The sequence below is a fragment of the Chinchilla lanigera genome, unplaced genomic scaffold (genome assembly GCF_000276665.1).
Source record: "Chinchilla lanigera isolate Chin_1 unplaced genomic scaffold, ChiLan1.0 scaffold00009, whole genome shotgun sequence".
Classification (NCBI taxonomy): domain Eukaryota; kingdom Metazoa; phylum Chordata; class Mammalia; order Rodentia; family Chinchillidae; genus Chinchilla; species Chinchilla lanigera.
Window position 1 is genome coordinate 7,670,745 of NW_004955410.1, and position 22,559 is coordinate 7,693,303.

Genomic DNA, 22,559 nt, shown 5'->3' on the forward strand with positions numbered 1-22,559 from the left:
GGAGTCTATGGTTAGTACCCTGAGACTGGGGTTCAGTGTTCTCAGTGGAAACCACTCTGTTCTCATGCAAAAAAGTGCACCTCAGTCAAGGTCCAGCATCAAAGTGATGTTGAGTGCTTTTTGACCTTGATGGAGTTGCGTGAGCTGAGTTTGTACCCAGGAATGTTATGGTGACTCTGAATATTATCCAGATTTATTAGAGTATTTAGTAAGTCATGTGTGTAGGAACTGGCCTGAGAAAATGGGCGGATGGTTTCATGCTCATCAAGACAACGCTCTGTGTCACGCATCACACATCACTGCTACAGCAGTTTCTGTCAAGTAAAAACACTATGGCGTGTCCTCATCCACTTTCTTCACCAGACCTGGCACCATGTGACTTCTGGCTCTTCCCCAAAGTCACAAGGACCAGGAAAGGTAAACATTTAAAATCAATTCAGGACATCAAAGCAGCTGTGACAGCTCAGCTAAAGACACTCATGAAAGAGGACTTCCAGAGCTGTTTCAGAAGGTGGCGAGAACCTTGGGAAAAGTGTTGGAGATGAGTACAAGTATTTTGAGGGTGATTAATGGCAATGTGTCTTTTACCATAATAAATTTTTAAAAATTTATGGACATCCACTGTAGTTTTTGATCACATCTTGTATACCTTCAAATTGTAAGATTTACTGTTGATTTAATGGCAGCTTCTTGTGCACAACCAATGAACAAACAAAAAAATCTACATATTTCAGTAAATTTTAGAAATATCAAATGTAAAAATGTCTGTTCTAGAATCACGGAAACTGGCAATTTACATATGTTTTCACAGTTGCTAAGCTGCGTATATTAATAGCTACCTTTTAAAATATATAAATATGCCATGACATTTAAATGTTTAGTCATTCTCATTCTTTTAACTTTCTTCTTTTTTTCAAATTCTGGGTATTTTTGTCAATGGGGAAATACTACTCAGTTGATTTATACTGTAGTGGAGCCATAGTCTTCAAACTAATCTGGAATAAGAACACTTTACAAAGGATTTGAAGGCCAAGAACAGTTTTAAGGGAATCAGATTCTGGATATTCAATTTCTCTTTGTATTCTTTAAAACTAACCTGCCAGAGGACACACCTTTCCCAGCTCTTCTTACACACTCCTCCCCACTGCCTCACATTTTAAGGAAGAAAGGCCCCCCTCACCCTAACCCAGTGACTGTACTGGGTAGAAGAGCATCTAGATCCCACTGGGGTGGGTGGAAACTCAGTATAGTGATTGGTATTAGCTCTGAGAAGGGACTCACGTCAATAAACGTGTAACAAACCCATTTACAGTTAGATGTTTTCCTAGTTTGCCTTCAGGAAAATTGTAGAAAACTCTATGATTCAATTAACAAATTACTAAAAATAAATTATTATTAAAAATACATTGTGATGCTAATTTTGTGCCAAGATTTTTCACACGATTCTAACAGAATGCAAAAAAGTGACAGCATTGCTTCTAATTCCACCTACTTATTTATGTGGACAAAATTCTCAGTATTTACAGAATAATGAAACAGAAAAAGCTGGTAGGATACAACTGAGGTGAGCCATGTCTGAATTTGCCAGTAATTATTTTTTAAACAGGATCTCACTATATGGTTCAAGCTGGCCTTGAAGTTGCTTATATAGCCCAGCCTGGCTCAAACTCATGGCAATCCTCCTGCCTCAGCCACCAAGTACTGGGATTATAGGCGTGCATCTTCATGCCCAGCCAGTAAATAATTTTTATCAGAAGAGATTTGGTCTAATTTTCATAAAACCAGGCAGTCCCCATCCAGCGCATCCAAGAAATAAAAAAGTTTACTTTTTCTGTTTAATATGTTATCAAAAGGCATATTTTCATGTTGTTTTTACTAACAGATGCCAATAATTGGAATGATAACTCACTTTAGAATAATTTTTAAACGTAGCTTCATAGTCACAGGAATGAAGCATATATAATTTTGGAAATTTATAATTTTACTGTGATAAGATAATTGATTCAAAGAGTTTTAGGAACTAAAGCATATCATAATAAGATGAAATTACTGGTGAAAGTGAAAGAAATATGACCTCAGAGACAGAAAGGAAAGATACAAAATGTTTGCTTACTAAACAACAGCTTGCTAATACATTGTTTAAAAAAATAGATGATTTGGCTGGATGTGGCACTCAGGAGGCTGGAGCAGGAGGACTGCCATCGATTTGAGGCCAGCCTGGGATACATAAGGCTTTCAAGGCCAGCCTGAATTACATAGTGAGACCCTGTCTCAAACAAATAAACAAACAAAAAAGATGATGTGAAATTTAGATTCTACTAGATATATTTTTAAAGTTCTACATTTGATTTTAGCATGGTGCTATCTACCACACTGGAAGTTACATCCTTTGCAACTATATCTTAACTTAGAATGGAAGATTTTAGACATCAGCTTAGTAGTGGGCAAGAGGAGATAAAGCTTTCCAAAATTCTTTGGAAATGGTTGAAAGTAAACAGTTTGCAGAGTACTGTTTTGGGAAACAGCCCAGGGATCAGTGTGTAGAACAAACTAGGAAAGGAGAGCGTTGGGGAACTGGACAGGGCACCAGCGAGAAGATAGCTGATTGTTTCCAGACCTGAGGAATGTGAGCCATAGTCAGCTCAGAGGCACGGGAAGGAGGAGACTGAAACCCAAACTCACAGGGAGTAAGAAGTGTCGGTGCCGGTCCCCCCTTCCTTTCCACTTAGGTTTTCCGCATCATCAAAGCTGAGTTTCCTAATGTTTTCTTTAGGAATCTGAAGCTTTTCCTTCTCCATGGGCTGCTTGCTCTCCTTTCTCTCAAGTTGAGTTCAGTGCTGGGCTTGGGAAACAGTAAAGGTCAAGGTCTTGACCTGGAAGAGCTTCTAGTCTGGAAGAGAGTCTGCCCACAGTGGATGACGATGCCAAGTTGTCCTATGTGGCCTGGATGGTCAGCCCCTCTGCCCTTGGCAGCAGCTAGCAGAGGACAGCTGACAGTGTTTCCCACGCTCCTGCAGGGTCTGTGTGTCACTGGACAGCCAACAGTCACATGAGCACGGCTCTCTGGACAGCAGAGGTGAGGCTGAGGTGGCATTTCCGAGGTTTCTGCCAGCAAGCAGGGATGTGGGCACTCCAGGGTTTTGGGTGCCAATATAGTAGAGGCTTCAGGGGTTGGTGCCTACTTCCGTGGGTAGCAGGCACATTCATGTGGCATGCTTCTGGGCTGTGGCAGTGCCAGAATTCTGCATTTTGGAAGCCGTCTCTTTATACCGCAGTGTTCTCATTATTCTCCCATTTTCTTTCCTTCCCTGCCTCCCTCTCTCCTGTCTTTTTCTTTTCTTTATTGAGACAGTCTCACTATGTAACCCAGACTGGTCTTAGACTTGTGATCCTCCTTCCTCAACCTCCCAAGTGATGAGATTACAGGTATGTGTCACCACAGCCAGCATATTCCTTCATTTTCTGATCAGGGCACAAGCAAGAACTATATGGACTGGAACTCCTGGTCATTCTTGAAATTTTGGAGCTTGTTTTCCCAACCTTTCCAACAATTTTGTAAGTACTGAATGAATCATACAAATGCTACTCAACTTATCAGGTTACAATTTGAAAAACTCACTGAGGTTGAAAATATCATTAAGTAGAAAATGCGTTCAACACATCTCAGCCCCGGCACATCACAATTCAGCAATGCAGTCTGTGGTGAGTGCCCATTCCTTGTGTCCTTATGGTCATAAGGATGGTTCAGAGCTGTGCTTTGCAGCCGGGCATCAGGAGGAAGTGACATAGAGGAAGTGATGTACAAGGAAGCGACGTAAGAGGCATCGCTATCCTTAGTCTCCTGAAGTACGAGGTATCCCTAGGAAAAAGATCAAAATTCAAAGTATGATTTCTATTAAATGCTGACGCTTTTGTGCCATGATGATATTGAAAATCCTAAGTCAAACCACAGTGAATTAAAATTATGACTAATTCAGGGACCCCTGAGGGCTGGGAATGCAGCTTAGTGGTAGAGTGCTTACCTAGCGTTCCAGAGGCACTAGGTTCAAACCCAATATTATAAGGACAAAAACTAAAACTGGAATTCTAGGACCCAAGAATACGGAATGCCACAGCATTGTTTGCACTGCTACCATTCCCCTCAGGGCGGGCTTTAGTTCTCAGCACTAGTCTCTGGCATGGCTCATTCTGATTGGCCCTGCCCTTTGGGGAAACAGAATCCTACTGAACAGTGCTGGCAAGGGCTGCTCATGAAGGGGTCTATATGGCAGCTTCTTAAGTACCGAAGTTTGCATGCTCTGTGCTCCGATTTTCCTTCTGAATTCCACTCATCTGTGGTGCCTTCCTCTCCTCACTCCTCCACTGTGCATTTCTCTGTATGTAGATCATTCCTCTTAGAGTATTGATTCTTTTTAGTTGGCTTTAAAAGTCCAGTGAGGGTCTAATTTAAAAGGCTGATTCCTCAATGAAACCCTGATTCAGTTCTGAGGTATGGCTGGAAGTCACAGCACTTCTGACTCACAGAGACGTCGGACTACACCTTGACAGTGCTCTGATGTCAGTGCCTCACCACTTCAGTGGGTAGGACAGGGAGTAGGTTCTAGCTCCTTCCCTCTTCCTGGTACTGCAAGAAAGAGAAAAGAGAGAGGTAGGGATAGCCCTAGGTTACGAGCTTGAATGGCTGGGGTTGTGACTGTAGCACTGGCTCACACAGGGAAACTATGAAGGGAAACCAGTTTGTGGGGGAAGATAATGAGCGCCATCAGAGACCTGCTGCGTTTGACGTCCAAGGGGAGATGATATTCTGTGGGCAGCGAGTAAAATGGACTCGATGACTCAGGTCTGGAGGTTGATTAGTGGGCTGGATTCTCAGTTGAGACTCAGAGAGTCACTGCCATGGCCAAATTATTTCTTTCATGTGGCTCAATCATGGTTGTCTTGAGGAGGAGGTCAATCTATTCATGTCGTTCCCAGCATGAGAGAGTCCAGTGTATTTTGTATTGCATTGTCTAAGGGGAAGAGTGAGATTTACAGTAGAAAAGTCAGCTTCACAGGTTGTCCCTAAGAAGTGTTGAGGGCTTAGCTCCTCCTCTTAGAACTCGCTTCTCTTTCCTCCAGCCCACTGTGAAACACATCTCGGGTGTACAAACTGCACAAGGAAAAATTATGCAGGATAAAGGGAAGAGAAGAGAATAAAAGCTAAGGCAAGGAGTACTACTGTAATTGTTTCAGCTGGCCACAACCAGTTCCGGTTAAATAATGTTGTTCCTGCAGCGATCTCTCAGGTCACTGTGTAACCATCTCCAGACCCTTCTTCCAAGCTCGGTTGTTTCCAAAAGTTCTGTTTCTGCTGTCTTTAAAAAACCCAGAAGGCTACGAGCTCTCTTCAGGTGAAATCTTATATAGAAATAATATTTTATTACTGTAACTATATTTGATGAATTTACATATACATCGTGTGCTCATTCTAAAGCTGTTGCCTGGGTTTTCTGAGCTCTGAAGGAGTAAAAAAATTTAAACTAGTGGGCTGGGAATGTAGCTCAGTATAAAGGGCCAGCTTAGTGTGAAGTCCTGAGTTCAGTCCCCACCACTGGAAAAAAAAAAAGAAAAAGAAATTTGAGCTAGGTTAGGTTAAATGGATGATGGTGATATGTAGCAAAAGCTTCACTTCCAAATTTGTATTGGTTGCACGGTATTGATAAGATCGTGATATATTCAAAACGGTAGATGTAAATGGAACATTTAAAAAAACATGCTTTGTAGTCTAGGGATGCCATAGATAAAGAGACATGGTATGAGAACCTTGACTCTGAAATCTATGCAAAAAAGACTTCACCTTGTCATCAGTTAGATTCCCTGGGCCCTTAGCAGGTTCTGGACACTGAGATTATATTTGGGAAGACAACAGACATGGAATTTACATGGAATTTCCATTAAATGTAGGTAGACATTAAACACATGATTGTAATTACAAGTTGAAAGAAATTCTAAGTTTGCTGGGAATGTATGACAGGAGGCCTACACTTGTATGAAAGTAGCCAAAGATGTCCCCTTCCTAAGGAAATGATGTCTATACTGAACCATGAATTGGTAGTCACACACAGGGAAGGGTGAAAAGAAAGTATTTTGGGTAGGTGAGACAGTATTGCACAGGCCCAAACATGGGAGCTGGACAAAGGGACTAAGTCAGAATGGTTTTCTCCTAGCGACACAGATGCAGTAGAGAGCTGAGAGGAGGCCACATGGCGCAGGATGTGTGAGCCCATGCACTGGGGTGACTTGCTAAGTATCAGTGGATGTGTCTCCAGTCCCAGAACTATATACTCTTGAGTCCTGTTCCCTTGGGCCAGAGGCCAATAGGTAGCCTCCAAGAGATAGGGATGGAATACTTAGAATGTCTTTCAACTTGTAATTACAATCACCTGTTTGATGTCTACCTACATTTAACGGAATTTAGGCAGAAAGAAGCCAAGAAGAGAAACTTTACACCCACAGCTTTTACGTTTAAACCAGAAAAGTTGCAAGCTGAGCACTGAGCAAGTCCAGGAAACATATTTGTTGAGCAGGGGCGTGGTACAGGGTCTGTGTGAAGTGTGAAAAGCTGGACCCAAGTGCAGTTCTTCTTGCTCTGTGTGTGGGGGTCTCAAGGATTAGGACCCCATCATTCTGACCTCATTTAGCTTTTTAACTTTAGCTACCTCCTGGAGATCCCAGAACAGCCACATGGGGGGAGTAGGACTTCAACAAATGGATTTGGGGCGGGTGGAACATAGTCTGGCACACAGCGGTATCGGTCTTTAGGAAACAGCGCCTGACTGGATATGTAGGTGAGGTAGAAGAGAGCAGAGACGTGAGCAGAAATGGCAGAGCTGTTCGTGAAGCCTGAAATCACTGGAGGTGGAGAAGACCTGGGGAGAACTATCTGAACTTCACGTTAAACATGTTCTCTTTGAAGAATCTACAAGATATCAAAATGGAAATATCAAGTGAATAGTTGGTATGTGGGAATAATCACCTGCTGAATAGACCCGAAGACTTCTCTGCCTGGAGATGGTGTCTTTGTCTATTTACGATGCTGTACCAGGGGGTGCTAAAACACTGGTGAGCTCACAGTTAGTGGAAATTGACGTCTCACAGTTTTGGAGGCTGGAAGCCCAAGAGCAAGGCCTCAGCAGGTTGAGTGTCTGCTGGGGCCTACTTCCTGGTTACAGGCGGAGCGATGTTCTCACCATAACCTCACACGGTAGAGGCAAGGAGGCTCTCTGGGTCCCTTCTGTGAAGAATTCATACCATAAGTGCTCTGTCCTCAGGGCCCGGTCACCTCCTGAAGGCCTCACCTCAAGTGCTCTGACACTGGCACCTGGCTTCAACATAGGAGTTTGGAGTAAACATTGGACCTGTAGGAGATGGTCAGTAAGCCACGGTATGGGTGAGAATTTTTAGGGTGGTAACTCTATAAATTAGAATCATCCGGATAGATTGTTAAAACAACATGGCCCCACCCTCAGAATGTCTGATGCTATGGTACTTCCAGCATTTTTAAGACTTCCACTTTTAAGACTTTACTTCCACTTTTTAAAACTTTAGAAATATACTGGTGAATTGCTTTCTGGAAAGCTCACAGGAACTTACATTTTTACCAGCTGAGCATGAGAAACCCCATATCCACGTAGCCTTTCCACACTGAATATTGTAATTTTTAAAAATAGTACAAGCAGGAAAGTGATCTCATTGCAGTTCTATCTTGCACAACTTTCGTTATCAGCGTGGCCTTGGAATTTAGAAAATCACCAGGGACACAGGTGGTGCTTTTTTTTTCTTCACATTTTAAAATAATGTTGGCAGATCCTTTGGTTTTTGGAAAAGAAAACCTTTCAGTTTTTACATATTTGTATTTTAACACATTTGTCCTTAGGGCTCTTTAACACATCATTGAGTTTCTTCACTGGAGACAGATCGCACAGATGAAATGCGCCCTGATGTGAGTGATTCTTCACGGTGTGTCAGGTCTTTACTACTTACCTTTGTGGCTGTGACGAAAATACTCTGCTGCCAGTCTTATTCCAACTAGAGTACCATGAACATGTGGCCTGACAAGGGACAGAGGCAGTCTGCATTTGTATGGAGCATAGGTAAAGACATGACATTGTCATTTTAGCTGACCCGAGCCTGTCCTATGACACTGAAGGTGGCAGAGGCCCAGAAATTCTTCTTCTAAATGTAGAACAGAGTTGAATGGCTCTGCACACTGGACATGAGCTAATGTTCCGTCATGCATGGTCCCATTGGGTGTGGAGGCCAGGCAGCAAGGAAGCCACTGATGACCAAACCAGAGGCTGCTGGGAGCTCCACTGTCTAGTCACCGTGGCTCTTTCAGTCAGAATTGGGCAGCCTCCCTCCGTGGATATATTAGATGACTTGAAATTACACATCAATGTGTGCTTCAGAACACCTCCCTGGCCTGCAGTCTGCTTTGCTGATTTATGGCTGCATCTGCCTCGGTACCCTGTCATCACACCTCTTGGCACCTGACAGTCTCCACGCAGTGAGGCCGGGCTTCGGTCTGCCTGATGGCTGTGAAGGAGAGTTTCCCTGTCATCATCTAATTGCACTTCTTAAACATTCATGCAGGAGTTAGTGCATCTTAGCTATAGATGGTTCCTGGCCCTTTCATGTAAAGCATAGCGAACATGTTTGACAGGTAAAATGCATGGAGGCCAAGTCTCTTCATATCTAAAGGACACTGGATTTTACAATGTATTTTCACTGTGGAAATAGAGCTTTGGAGTCCTCTGGCTTCTCTTTGATGAGGAAGAGCACAGTGTGGTGAAATGGGCTGGAGCTCTGAAAACAGCCCAGTACAGCAGGGGTCCTGCGCATCGCCCCTGCCCAGGGCTGAGTCTGGGCACGGGTGGGAGTGAGTGGGCGCGTGCCTGGGCAGAAGTGCTCCCTGGGAAAGTGAGCCAGCTATTTGCCTGCTGGCCGCTGACCCAGAGCAACCCTGCATTTCTCAGGTCTGGTTCTCTCATTAGCGAAGTGGGGAAATATGTGTCTTACAGAGGTTTTGCGAGAATGAGGAAGCACACAAGACACAGGGCAGGCACTTAAGTGTCACTTCTCTTCCCTTACTCACGGGGGGTGGCCGCCACTTTGTGAAAGGGATTTTCAGCATAAGACCAGGACTTAGAAGGTAAGTTCTTCATTAATAAACAACCCAGTTCTTGGATAGTAACGGCTTAGCCTCAAGGGCTTGAGGAATTGTTTTATGACTTTGAATTGTCCTTGGCATGGGGCCCCATCCAGGCCATAGGAACAGGAATATCTCCTAGCGCCGAATGTTCCGCATTGTAAGCGTTCCGAACACAAATTTGCAAAAAGGAACTTAGTGTCCAAGTATCAAGTAACTGCGCTTGCATATTATGCATGCCGACCCAGTCCTGATGAGTCCACATCTTTTGTATTTCTTTTCAGGTTCTGTGGTAATGAAAGGAAAAGATGAGACTGAAAACAGAGAACGACCCTGCTTAGTGCTCCATTCAAACTCTGGCAGCTCTCTGCTTTCCTTTTGCTGGAGATTTTTCACAATCACAGTTACACCATAATTCGAACTTCCAAAAATCACACATTGGACAGAAGCTAGCTGGGTTCAGCCCCCACCAAAGCAAGGCAGAATGGAAGAACTCACGCACACCCAGTTACTAAAGTAAGAGCCCTGGTATCTTGGACTGAGATGTGCTCAGCTTACTCACATTGCTGCGTTTAACGAAAAACTAAATTACTTTTAATTTCAACTTTTTGATCAGTTCGGACTGTGTGCCCATACATAGTCCCAACCTTTTATGTTTGTCAGATTTGACAGATGTAATTACTTGAATATATTTTCCTTTAAGAATTCCTTTGCTAGATGAAACTTCTCTGGTTCAACTAAATTGATGGTAAGGTCATCAGGCAGGAGCAGGGGAAAGCTCTGACCTAGATTTTAGGGCCGTAACTGACCAGTTTTGTCACACTGGTTACATCAGATCATGTTTCTAGTCCTAAGTTCCTAATATTAGGGACTTGAGCAAAATAATCTCCATGGTTTCCTTTGAAAATTCAAGTTACAAGAACTTGTCTATTACATAAACCAAGCCCCAAACTCCTTTCTTGGAAATTCTGAATCTCTTACAGAATTGTTAGTGGGGTCAGGAATTTTCCACTCTGTTTCCCATCCATCCTTCCTTCTCCTGTGAAGTGCATTTGATAATAGATGTCTAAATATTAATTATAGAAACAGGGGCTGGGGATTTAGCTCAGCGGCAAAGCGCCTGCCTGGCAAGTGCAAGGTCGTGAGTTCGGTTCCCGGTACCGGAGAAAAACCAAAAAAAAAAAAAAAAAAAAATTATAGAAACAGTAATTTTACATTAAACCCAAAGGCATCTGGAGAGAAAGGAAGGTTCAAGTTAAAAGCATCCCTCAAATGTTTCATATGATAATCAGGTTATTCAATAAACTTGAAAAAGTTTTCAACTAATTTAGTGTTTGTTTTACAATTTCTCTCTATAAAGTTTACTGAGCAATGACTTTTCTATTTTATTTAAATCTATGTAAGTTGACATTAGTGAGTATACTTCGAGTAACTTCTATCACAGTATATGACTTAAGTCCTAAATTTACAATCATCTTACATTATAATGCCCTCACCTCCTTCTGATACATTTAAGGTTGACGGTGTTAACCGCACCTTTGGACATGTGGGATAACTTTTACTATTTTTAAAAACCTGACAACACAAACTCTTCAAGAATTGACTATAAAATGATCAACCCAACTTGACCATCACTCTACTTTTTAAAAGATGAGATTTGAGTGGAAAATCGAGAAAGCAAAAGTCTATTAATAATGACAGGAGGTGGGTGTATAAATAGGTTAGGTAGATTGTTGTGGCAGATATGTGAAATTGCTGTAATTCTAAAGAACCACATCCCGCTTTTTGTCACCTTCTCAGCAAATGGTGGTTTCGTGTTCGGAAAAAGATGTACTGTCATGTTGAGCTGATTTCATCAGAATCTGTTCACTCAAGAGGGGCAAGAGATTGCAACTTACAATTTCAGCACTCAAAACTAGGAATGGGTATTATTTGTTTTCATTTGAGTTTTATACCAGTGAAAGAGATGAAAAATTTTTACAAGCCTTTATCATCCCCATGACCAGAAAGTCCCCCGCTTTTCACGTGCAGGAAGTGATCAGGTGTCACTGATTCTGCGTCCTAAATCTCCTTGGGTGCATCTTCTTCCCTGTCTCCACCGTCGCTGCCGAGCCTTCTGTTGTCATTTCTTAGCTGGATGCCTGCGTCAGCTTCCTAACTGGTCTGTTTGCGACACTGCATCTCCATTCTGCCAACAAACTGACCACCTCTAACACCAGTGTAATCGTGGACCTCTACTGTTACCGAATCTTCCATTAATTCATGTTGCCTGCAGAATGAAACTCCAGCCTTCAGTGTGATAGAAAAAATTCTGTATCTTCTGCCCTCTGCCCTCTGTCCAGCCTTCCCTGCCAGCACCCTTTCGGTTCTCTTAACTTCTTGGTTATGCTGAGCCAGTTTTCCTCGCCCAAGTCACCTTGCTTTCCCACCACACTTGCATAACTCTGCACGTACTGCACTGCTTGCTTGGAATGACTTTCTTCATTTGTTCATGGAGCAACTCTGATTCATCCTTGAAGCCTCTGCCACCACCTCCTCTCTTCACTTGGACTCCTTCCTGCAGCCTGGGGTGGTGCTGGGAGCCACTCTTGCCCTGTGCCAGGCAGACGCCATGGCCATTGCTTACTTCCTCCTGTCGCAAAAGTGGCACATCATTGTCCTGTGATGCAGTCATCTGTCTTTTTCTGCACTGAGATGTCCTAGGTGCAAAGGACTGCACTATCATAATCTTTTTCTTGCTGGACTTCATACAATGCCTGACACACAGTAGGCATCCTGTAAATGTACATGAACACAATCAGTGTGTAAATAGTCTAGGAAGGAAAAGTTCAGCATGGAGTAACTTTAAATAGAGATTAGTTATGACAGTTGCTGGTTAAAATGGTATTTAATATATCAAAGCTGCTTCAACCTACAGCAAAAAGGCCTCAAACAGTAGATGGAAGAAAAAATTCGCAGTAAATTCACTATTGACCAAACAGAACCACATTAAAACAGCCATCTTTCCTGGTACTTTTAAGTTAACTTGGGCAGGAAAAGAAGACTTTTTTCTCAGGTCATTTCCTCTATTACTACCTGTTTGTATTATATAGTATTTACATTCCTCGTAGGGAGCTGATACATGTACATAACACGTCTTAATTCCTTCCTTCATCCCCCCATGCCCTCCGTCTCTGGGTTGCCTTTCCCTTTGAGGAAGATCTGTCTCCCTTCTTCCTATTATCTATCTTTTATTTTGCTTTTTATTTATATTTGAGATTCTCATATAAGAGAAACCATGTGATAGTTAAGCTTGTGTGTCTGATTTATTTCACTTAATGTTATGGTCTCAAGGTGCATTCATTTTCCTACAAATGGCTCAAGTTTATCCTTGGGTATGGCAGACCAGTATAGTATACTCTATTGTGTGTAAATACCATATTTTCTTTATCCATTCAGTTGCTGATGGACACACAGGCTGCTTCCAAGATTTAACTATTATGAATTGCGCTGCTATAAACATGGGTATGCATGGATCACTGTACTATGATGTCTTTAACTCTTCCGAGAAGACACCTAGAAGGAGAATAGCTGGTTTGAATGGAATTTCTAGTTTCAGTGTTTTGAGAAATCTCCATACTGATTTTCTCCATACTGCACTATTTTCATAGTGCTTGTACTAGTTTACAGGTGCAGTTATCACTGGCATCTTAAAAATCTCTGGAACCTTATCAGTCACATTCAAAACAAAGGAGAGGGGCTGGGGATTTAGCTCAGCGGCAAAAGCGCCTGCCTGGCAAGCGCAAGGTCGTGAGTTCGGTTCCCGGTACCGGAGAAAAACAAAAAAAAAAAACAAAGGAGATTACAAGTGTTTATACCTCTTCAACAATTTCTGCATTTTATTTTAGAAATTTTACTTTTATTTTCACAGTATACTTCTGGGAATAGCCTAAGTTCCCAATGACTTTCTTTGCATAGGAAGAAGTAGCTGGCAAAACAAAATAAATCTCCACAAATGTGGGCATCCAAAAACAGCCTGGGACTCTATGAGCTTACTTTTTACATAAGCCTCAGTAGCAAGGCTAAAGCGAGGGACAACAGAAACTTAATCTTGGTCCATGTATGCATTTCTTGCCTTCTAAAAATCTAGAGGTGATCTAGTGCTAGTTGCAGAGGGCAGGGGGGTTCAGTTCTTGCTCTCATCATGTACCCAGTTGCTTCTCTCAGGCTTTTCCAAAGCAAATGTGAGACAATGACGTACTGCAACTACAGGCAACATCTGCTGAGAGTTGTCTAAGGTTGGCTACTAAAGACATCTGAAATTCTGACACCAAAAGTGGTAGCATAGTGCTCTCTATTAGAAGCAAGAGATAGATTTTACTACTGATGTTTCAGAACATGTTTCATGCCCTCTGAGAAGCTCATACCTGTTTTCAACAAGTTAAAAATGTTATACAAGGTCAGTGCATATAATGAGTTCTAAATAAATTAAAACATTGTACAAAGTTCCATGTCCATAATATTGTCTTGAATAATGAAGTTGAAAGTAAATGATCTTTACTTTTAGGAAATCTGATTGCTAAGCAAATCCCATGGTTGTAAGCACCAGGGAAAACAATAATGGTTTGTATATATATAATGGCCTTACATATATACAAATATATAAGGCCACCTGAGCTATACATACATACCTTTCAGTGTAACAGAGGAAACAAGGCAGAAAAATGCATTCCAAAGTGGGAACAGTGATTATTTCTGGGTGGTGTCCTACATTTTCTGTATGGAAAATGTGCATGCGCTATTAGCAGAATGTGTACTGTTTTTAGAATGACATCTGGAACTTCCCCATTTTGAAGGTATTGTTGCTGTCTCAGGAACTGTGTGCATGCGTTCCATGTGAGGGCAGAGAGCTGGCAGGTGAGACTCCAGTACCGGGAGAAGTTGGGTGCAGAAAGGCTGGCAAGTAAGGTAGATGGAAAAAGGCAGGTAATGTGGAAAGGGCACACTGTCACGAGGGGCCAGCTGTTACTCATGCCCAGCTGACCATTGCAAATTCAGTATTAATTTCCCCCCAAAAGCCAGATATCTAGATTTTTATTTGAAATCTTTGTGCAGGGCTGAGGATTGAACCTTGGGCCTTGAGCACATTACAGCATGCAGTACCACTGAGCCACATCCCCAGCTCTCTTCATAATTTTTTTCTAAATTTTGAGTCAGGGTCTTGTTAAATCTCCCAGTCTGACCTTGCATTTACAATCCTGCCTTACTCCCCTGAATCACTAGAATTACAAGTGTGCACCACTGTGCCCGGCTTTATTTGAAAAATGTTAGTACAAATGATTCTTTCAAAGATGTCTGTAAGCCAGATGTAACTTCCAAGCGGTGTATTTGAACGGCTGCTTAGATGTTTTGGTTTATGATTGGATAAATTGATTCACAACATTTCCGAGCACACTTGACATTGAGGTACATAGGAAAGTACATCAGTGTTTGCACAGCGCTTGGAAAGAAGCCTCATTGCAGAGAGCTGTCCAGACTGTGGCTCCTAGTGCCCCGGTCTCAGCCCTCCTCTGTGGATTGCTAAAGGATAAAAGTTCCTTTTCTTTTGGTGTGTGTGTTGGGAGAGTGCGCTAGGTTTGAACCCAAGGTCCTGTGCATGCTAAATAAGTGCTCTCCCCTGAGCCACTCCCCAGCTCTCAGAAGGAACCTCAGGCATCCACTGAGGCTCCCCCTTTGGCAAGGTGCACCGGATTAGAAAGCGCACGGTGAGGCGTGAGAGACCAGCGGAGCGTTGGTGGGACCAGGAATACGTGTAGAATCTCAGCACTAACGGCCAGGAGGGTGCTGGCTGGATAGCCTCAGGGAAGAGCCTGGGCCCTTGAGCTGCTGTGAGCTCCTGGCCCGTGAGAAGGTGAAGCGGGATGCAGGGCTTGCATCCCTGGGACTGGAGTGGATGCTAACTTAGAAGCCCGGCCCCACTCCTGTGTCTCTACCTCCTCTCTCCCTTCCGGCTTTCCTCTTTCCTCTTCCTTCTTCCCCTTTTCCTCCTTTCTTTCTTGCTCCCTTCCTTTGGGCAGGGAGGATGCGGGCAAGGAGATGCAGCCCTACGCCTTCAGCGAGCGCACCTCGCTTTCAGCACTGAAGAGAGGTTTGCCCGACTCAGCCTCCCTCAGTACTGACCACCCAGCACCCTGTGCTCTGCTCTCACCTCTCCCCGCGGTTTCCTTCCTCCACCACCCACGCTAGGGCGCAAGGTGTTCGGCAGCGAGTTGCCGGGCTGGGGAGAAGCTTACGCGCCAGACAAAAAGAGAATTCAAATTATTGCTGTGGAGGCTGAGCGGGGAATAATAATAACTGGGTAACAAGGCGTTAACAACGCAGGAGGTTTTCAATTCTCCCAACAGATTTAAAGAAGGAGCTTTAATTGAGTGGTCAGCTGGTGATTCATCAAGGCTGAGGTTTTGACGATACAGTACTGTGTGACTGTACTCATGTAGCTCTAAAGGTGTTCAAGTAATTGCCCAACACTGCTGTGATAAAACTTCTCCCAGTTCCATCGGGATGAATATTTTTTTCAGAGCTTACATTTAAAAAGGGAATGAAATGAATGCTTAATTATAACAATAATTAATATTAACTGACAGATATATTGAAAGAAGGCCCTATTCTCGCGTATAAGATGCATTTACAATGAATTTTTTTTTCTGTACTGAGGATGAAACTCAGGGCCTACACACTGAGCTATATTCCAGAGCCTACTCCTCCCACTTTTAGATTTTTTTTTTTTAAATTTTGAGACAAGTTCTTACCAAGTCACTAAGTTACCCAGGCTGGGCTTAAACTTATGATCCTCCTGTCTCAGCCTCCGAGAGTTCTGGGATTACAGAGGTGTATAACCATTCCTAGAAAAATCTTAATGTTGCATATCTACATTTATCTAAATATGCTACATATGCTGGTTGATCAATTTTGTCCATATAATAACTGTAATAGTAGCTGCAAAAATTCATTATAGAATCAGAAAATATTTCAGTTAATGTGCATATTTTACTGCAAAGAATTACGATAGAGTGATCAAGAAAATATTTTCAAAGATTAACATATGGCATAGTAGGATGTAATTTACATGGGAAAGTGGCATGGAAATATGAGTTCAAGGAAAAAAGGAAATGATGTAAAATTTCTCATGATAAAGAGTTTTTAAAGTAGATTTTAAAAATAAATGATGGTGTCATATTTCTATGGTGCTTATGTTCTCTTGATTATATCTAAGAGTAATCTAGTAGTTTAATTTTAAGTACGTCAAAAGTTATGCCAGAAAACACATCTTTTTTAATTTTAAAAATAAAAGGAGGAAAACATTAACAGACAGACAACTTTTACAAAATAGCAAAGGAACAGTACAGACAATACAGAGTTACAAACAAAGTGGTAGGAAATTAGCAATGCTTGCTGTATTACATATTGATATCTTCAAAGTGGTTTCTCATGAAAACAGATAGAGACATGCAATATTGATCCATCAAGGACTCATTAACAGTTTCTTTCAGCAAAGAAATAGAAGACAGTAAAACAAGTATGCTAACTATCCTGTATATACATACATACAAAATTTCTCCTTCTTTCTCTTCTCTTTTCCCACATCCCAGTTGCCCTTTACCCTTGAGCATTTTCCTATCATTTCACAATGTCTATCATACCTCTGAGTTAAATTAACTCTTTCAGGTTTTACACTAGTGAGACAGTGCGGTGCTTGCACATGCAGGTCTGATTTATTTCACTTATGAGTATGGTCTCTAGTTGTGACCATTTAAATATAAAGGCCTCGAGTTTATCTTTCTTTATAGCTGAGTAATATTCCATTATATAAAAATACCACAATTTTCTTAGTGGTGGACCACTGAGGACCAATTTCCTCAGTGGATGGACCTTTGGGTTGCTTCCACAATTTAGCAATTACAAATTGTGCTGCTATGAACACAGGTGCACATATATCGCTGTGATAGGATGCTTTTAGATCTTCTGGGAAAATACCCAGAAGAGGGATAGCTGGGTTGAATGGGACCTCTAGTCCTAGTTTGCTGAGGAATCTCCAAACTGATTTCCACAGTGGTTTTACCAGTCTGCATTCCCACCAGCAGTGGAGAAGGGTTCCTATTTCTCCACAGCCTCACCAGCATTTGTTATTGGTTGATTTCTTAATGCTAGCCATTCTTACTGGGGTAAGGTGAAACCTCAGTGTTGTTTTAATTTGCATTTCTCCAATGACTAATGATGTTGAACATTTTCTCATGTATTTATTTGCCATTTGTATTTCCTTTTCTGAGACGTGTGTATTCATCTCAGCTGCCCATGTTTGGATTGGGTCTTTGAATTTGGGGGTGCTGATATGTTTTAATTCTTTATATGTTCTAGATAGAAGCCCTTTGTCTGAGGGAGAGTCAGCTAAAATTTTTTCCAAGTTTGTGGGTTTTCTTTCTACTCTGCTGGTGATTTCTTTAGATGTGCAGAAACTCTTCTGTAGGATGAGATCCCAGTTGTTGATTCTTTGAAGTAACAAACACATCTTTGCCACTAATAAGTTCATGATGAAAAGGTTTAGATGCACATTTTAAAGTGTGTGAGGGAATATAAAATTTTCAAATTATTTTAGGCAGATTGCAAACCAGATCTGAAGACCTCAGGCTCTGCAGCGGCGCCTCAGGTCTGAGCAGCAAATGAAACCCTCTTTACATTTCCTTTCCATCTAAGGTCAGCCTCCAACTCCAGAGCCGCCCTGGTCTCTCACTGCCGCAGATTGTGCTAGAGAACACTCCAAGCAAAACCCAGAAATTTGGCCAGGGGTGGTGGTGCATGCGTGTAATCCCAGCACTCAGGAGGCTGAGGCAGGAGGATCATTGTGAGTTCAAGACCAGCTCTCCTGACTCTGGATTTACATCTCCCTCCCACTGCTAGGGTCCACCGCAGGGGTTTGGCAGGTCAGGGTGTTTGCCACATTAGGCCACTGTCACGTGAGACCATCATGCCCTTTTCTGCCCGCACCCCCAAACTGGCTTTCTTCTTAGTAACCCTCTCATCACTCCAGAGCTGAGGGCCTGGGCCTCGCTGCTGCTGCCCTCAATCTGTGGGGAGAAGAAAAGAAAGAAGGAAGTAGATGCTTTCTCCTGTTTTCTGGTTTTTAAAAATTCTGAGCCCTAGAGATCTCCTTTCTCGCTCCTCAGGCAGGAAGAACTAGAAGATTTCGTTCACCTGGAGGGCTCTTTGTCTTTGCCTGGTTCTGGCTACTGGTTCCAATGGCCTAGGGCCCAGGCAAGAGAGGGAGAGGAAAAGGAACCAGGAAGCTCCCTGGTTTGAATTCTGGTCTTCACTCCCAGCCACCTGCTTGCTGCTGGTTCATTTTATTTTATTTCTTTAAATATCATCACTATCATCATCATGATCACCACACCCCCCCCATCAGCATCACCATGGTTTGGTGCTGCAGAAGAACTAATTTTTTTTGTACTATAGCTCAAATCCTTCTCATTTTTAGAGCGCTCAAATAGCTGCTACCTGGTCTATTTTCCATCGGCACTCAGTGGGGAAGAGAGCGTGGAGTCTGCTTATCTATACCTGGGGCCTCTGTATTCTGATTTTGACTTCCTGTGGCAGGGGGAGCATTTTCCATGTTTGGTGGTTAGTGGGTGCCCACACCCCTGGCCTGGCCTTCTCCACCATAGCTGGGTGCACGGCACAACAGTGTTATCTTTGTGTACCTTGTGCAACAGGGCTCTAGGATGTTCTCATCTTGCAAAACTGAAACTTCTCATTGAACAACTTCCTTTTAGCCCCTGGCAATCACCCATAATACACTCTTGGCTAGGCATTTCAGTTCTTCTCTGTTTCTCCTTATTAGAAATTGCAATGACTATATAGTTACCAACATTCAGAAAAATCTCTTTGTGTGGAGCCTAGACCTTCTAAGTGTATTGTGAATAGACCCTTTTTCCTTTTTGCTACCAGACTGTCTCTGAACTTACTGAAATTAGTAAGCTTCAACTTATAAGCAAGATCAAACAGCTCTATTTTAGTGCAATAAATTGAATGTAGGGACAAAGGTTGAGTTTGACCTATTAGAGGTTAGACCACGATGGGTTTCTAGCGATATACTTTGAAGGTGTGTGCCGGGGCATTGTGGATGAGATCCAGGAAGATCCTACCTGCATAGGCCCAACCCTCTGAGCGCCTGGCTGTCCCGCCCCGCCTGGTCCAGCAGGATGCTGCGATGTGGGAGACCTACCCTCCACCGTCAGCACATGCTCCAAATTTGCCTCCCAGGAGTGAGAGTTAGAGCCTCTGCTTGTCCCCTGGGATGGAACCCTTGTGGTCTAACCACAGAGTCTCAGCCAGCACAGGATCGGAGGTAGCAAAAACTTGCTTTTGTTCTATTGTACGACCAAGTCTGCATTCTCCATGTAAAGGCTTACTTATTAGACAAAGGAGAAGCAGATTTTAGTTCCAACCTCAGCAGTATGAAGTGACCGATTTTCTTTGGTCAGGAATAATCTCTATATATGGTTAGATTTCTCTCTAGAAAGATGGTACCGAGTTACCTTTCTACTAAAAATATATGCAGATACCTACCTTAGTACACTGTTCGCAATCACTCTTGTGCTTTAATATTCATTAATTTGATAATGAAAGGTGGTGGCCCCTTGTTTTAAGCACTTGCTTTCTTTAATTGCCAATGAAGTGGAACTCTTTCCTGTGCTTCCTGGGCCAGATCTTGCCTCCTCTGTGAATCATCTGCTCTTGCTCATTGCCCGTCTATTTTCCCACATGCCTTTCTGAGTTCATTTTTTAAAAGTTTGACATTTCGTATTTATCATTTGGAAAAACCAGCCATAGAAGTTAATGGAAGCATAATGCAGCACTCTTCTTCTGTCCTGGTATCCTATTACTCCATCATTTGTCTAGGTTACCTAGGAGAACAGTGGCAAAGATCACATTAAAAACTGATGTCTATGGGGCCAGGGTTATAGCTCAGTGGTGCAGCATCTGCCTGGCAAGTGTGAGGTCCTGAGTTCGATTCCTGGTATACACACACACACACACACACACACACACACACAAAGAAACTGATGTCTACTCTTAGGGATTATGTTGTGGTTTAGATCTAACGTGGCCTCCAAAACCTGTTGGGGTTGGACAGTGACTAGATTTTAGGGCCGTGATAGCTGGCTTGCTGTTAGAGGTGGGCCTGGTACGGAAAGCTGTGTGTGTGGGGAGACCTGGAAAGCTACTTTCCCCATTCCTTCTTTGATGCTGCTTCCTGACCGCCGTGAGGTGAGCAACCTCTCCTCCACTCTATGCCTCTGCCGTTCTGCTTCTTCTTGGGAGCCTGTGGCTGAAAGTAGAGCCTAAATAAAATGTCCCCTTTATGTGGCAGATGTTGGGTCCAGTTTTGTGTTTTAGTGATGAGAAAGTGAGTAAAACATCTACCAAGACCCCAAAATTGAGATAATGACCGATGTTTTCTTCTTTCAACTTTTTAATAAAACCAGTCACAGGGCTCGTCTTCCCGCCCTGCCTGCCCTCTGGTGGAGGTGACAGAGGACAGATGAGGAGATCAAGTGGGCCAGAAAGGGAAGAAGACAGAAGGACCACACAGGACCACAGGGCAAGCCACCCACTGACTTGGAATAAAGCTCTGCGTGTCCTTCTTGCCAACATTAAATGGTGGTAGCAGTATTTACTCTAAGACCATTAGTCCCACACTGGTATCTTTCCATAGTCATTACTCTCTACCTTTGGTCTTTATAATTGCCACAGGGGAAAAACGTTTCCCCCCACCTGTATATCCAGAAAGGAACACACATTGGTATAGTGCAGAAAGCCAGGATTAGAAGTGAGGGTGCCGGGTCTGCTCTGGCGCCAGCTTGTTAGGTGCCCGGCCTCGGGTCAGCCTCCCACCCTTACAAAATAGTGATGTGAATGGGTCTAAGCAGGTTCTAATGAGATCAAAGTAGTCAACGTGCTTTGCAAACAGTAAAACACTGCGGATTCGGTCGGTACTGATGTAGTGTCGAGAACTCTTCCCTGAATCAACATTTCACTAGACTTTGTTGCCTATGTCTTTTAAAATAAAAAAAAATCATTAGTTTATCCTTTTAATCTTTAGCAGATAAGTGGAAACTTTGGTCTCTGATATGTAGAAAAAGGAAATTATATGTCCTGATGTGACTCACATCCACGTGTTTGCTCTCTAGATTTACTTTCATTTTTGTTTTAATTATAGCATTGGAAGAGAGGAAGGCTTACAATTACACCTTCAGAACCAGTCATTATTCGGTGACTCTACATTTCAAAACTATTGCTCATGTCTTTAAAGTAAATTATCAGGTTCTTTTATTGTTACTCACCTTGGCCTAAATATAAATTTATTAACATAATGGTCATAATGGTTTTGGGATTTTTAAAAACATTTCCTTAAAGCTGTAATAATTTAGAAAAAGTATTTAAACATAGAAAATGTTTAAATTGCTTATTTTTAAAATTCTGAGTGGCCAAAGATAAATGTGAATATACATAGAATTATATAACTGGAAGAATTGAGATTCTGTGCTCTTTCTCTGCTACACATACAATCTCTTATCCCTCTTTCCAATCTGCTTTAGTAGGATATACTAGAAAAAACAACAAAACAAAACAAAACAAAAAAGTAGCTATTTGGAAACAGATAAAACTATCAAAGGAGCTGGGTCCAAGTCTCCACTGTTCTTGGCTGGTATTTTCCTACTTTGGTGCCTTCTTGGTAATAGCTTTGCTTTAGTGATTGGAAGGAGCCCAAGATCCTGCCTTTTTAATGGGCTCTAAAGTCAGCCAGGGCTGCTGGCCTGTTGGCTACACCTTGAGGAGCTAGGGCTCGAGGCTAACAACAGCCATCCGAGCATCATTATCCACTTCTCTTTCAACAAGAGATCTGATGCTGCCCAGTGATGCTCTAAAAAAAGAAAAGCGTTTTTCTTTTTTATTTTAATTTTTTTATATTAAAAATAAAAGGAGGAAAACATTAACAGACAGACAACCTTTTACCAAAATAGCAAAAGAGCAGTACAGACAATACAGAGTTACAAACAAAGTAGTAAGAAATTAACAATGCTTGTTGTAGTACATATTGATATCTTCAAAGTGGTTTCTCATGAAAACAGACAGACATGCAGTATTGATCAATCAAGGACTCATTGACAGTTTCTTTCAGCAAAGAAATAGAATTCAGTAGAACAACTATGTTAACTATCCTGTATATACATACATACAAAATTTCTCCTTCTTTCCCTTCTCTTTTCCCATACCCCAGTTGCCCTTTACCCTTGAGTGTTTTCCTGTCATTTCACAATGTTTATCATACCTC

General features: G+C 42.3%; 1 long non-coding RNA gene across 1 annotated transcript in view; it reads left to right on the forward strand.

Moving 5' to 3' along the window:
• The first annotated feature begins 9,094 nt into the window (after positions 1-9,094).
• LOC102012069 overlaps positions 9,095-22,559 on the forward strand; it is a 19,437-nt gene continuing 5,972 nt past the window's right edge. Inside the window, exons 1-2 of the long non-coding RNA XR_259825.2 lie at positions 9,095-9,190; positions 14,023-14,134. This is a non-coding gene — a long non-coding RNA (uncharacterized LOC102012069). The remainder of the gene's footprint in view (positions 9,191-14,022; positions 14,135-22,559) is intronic.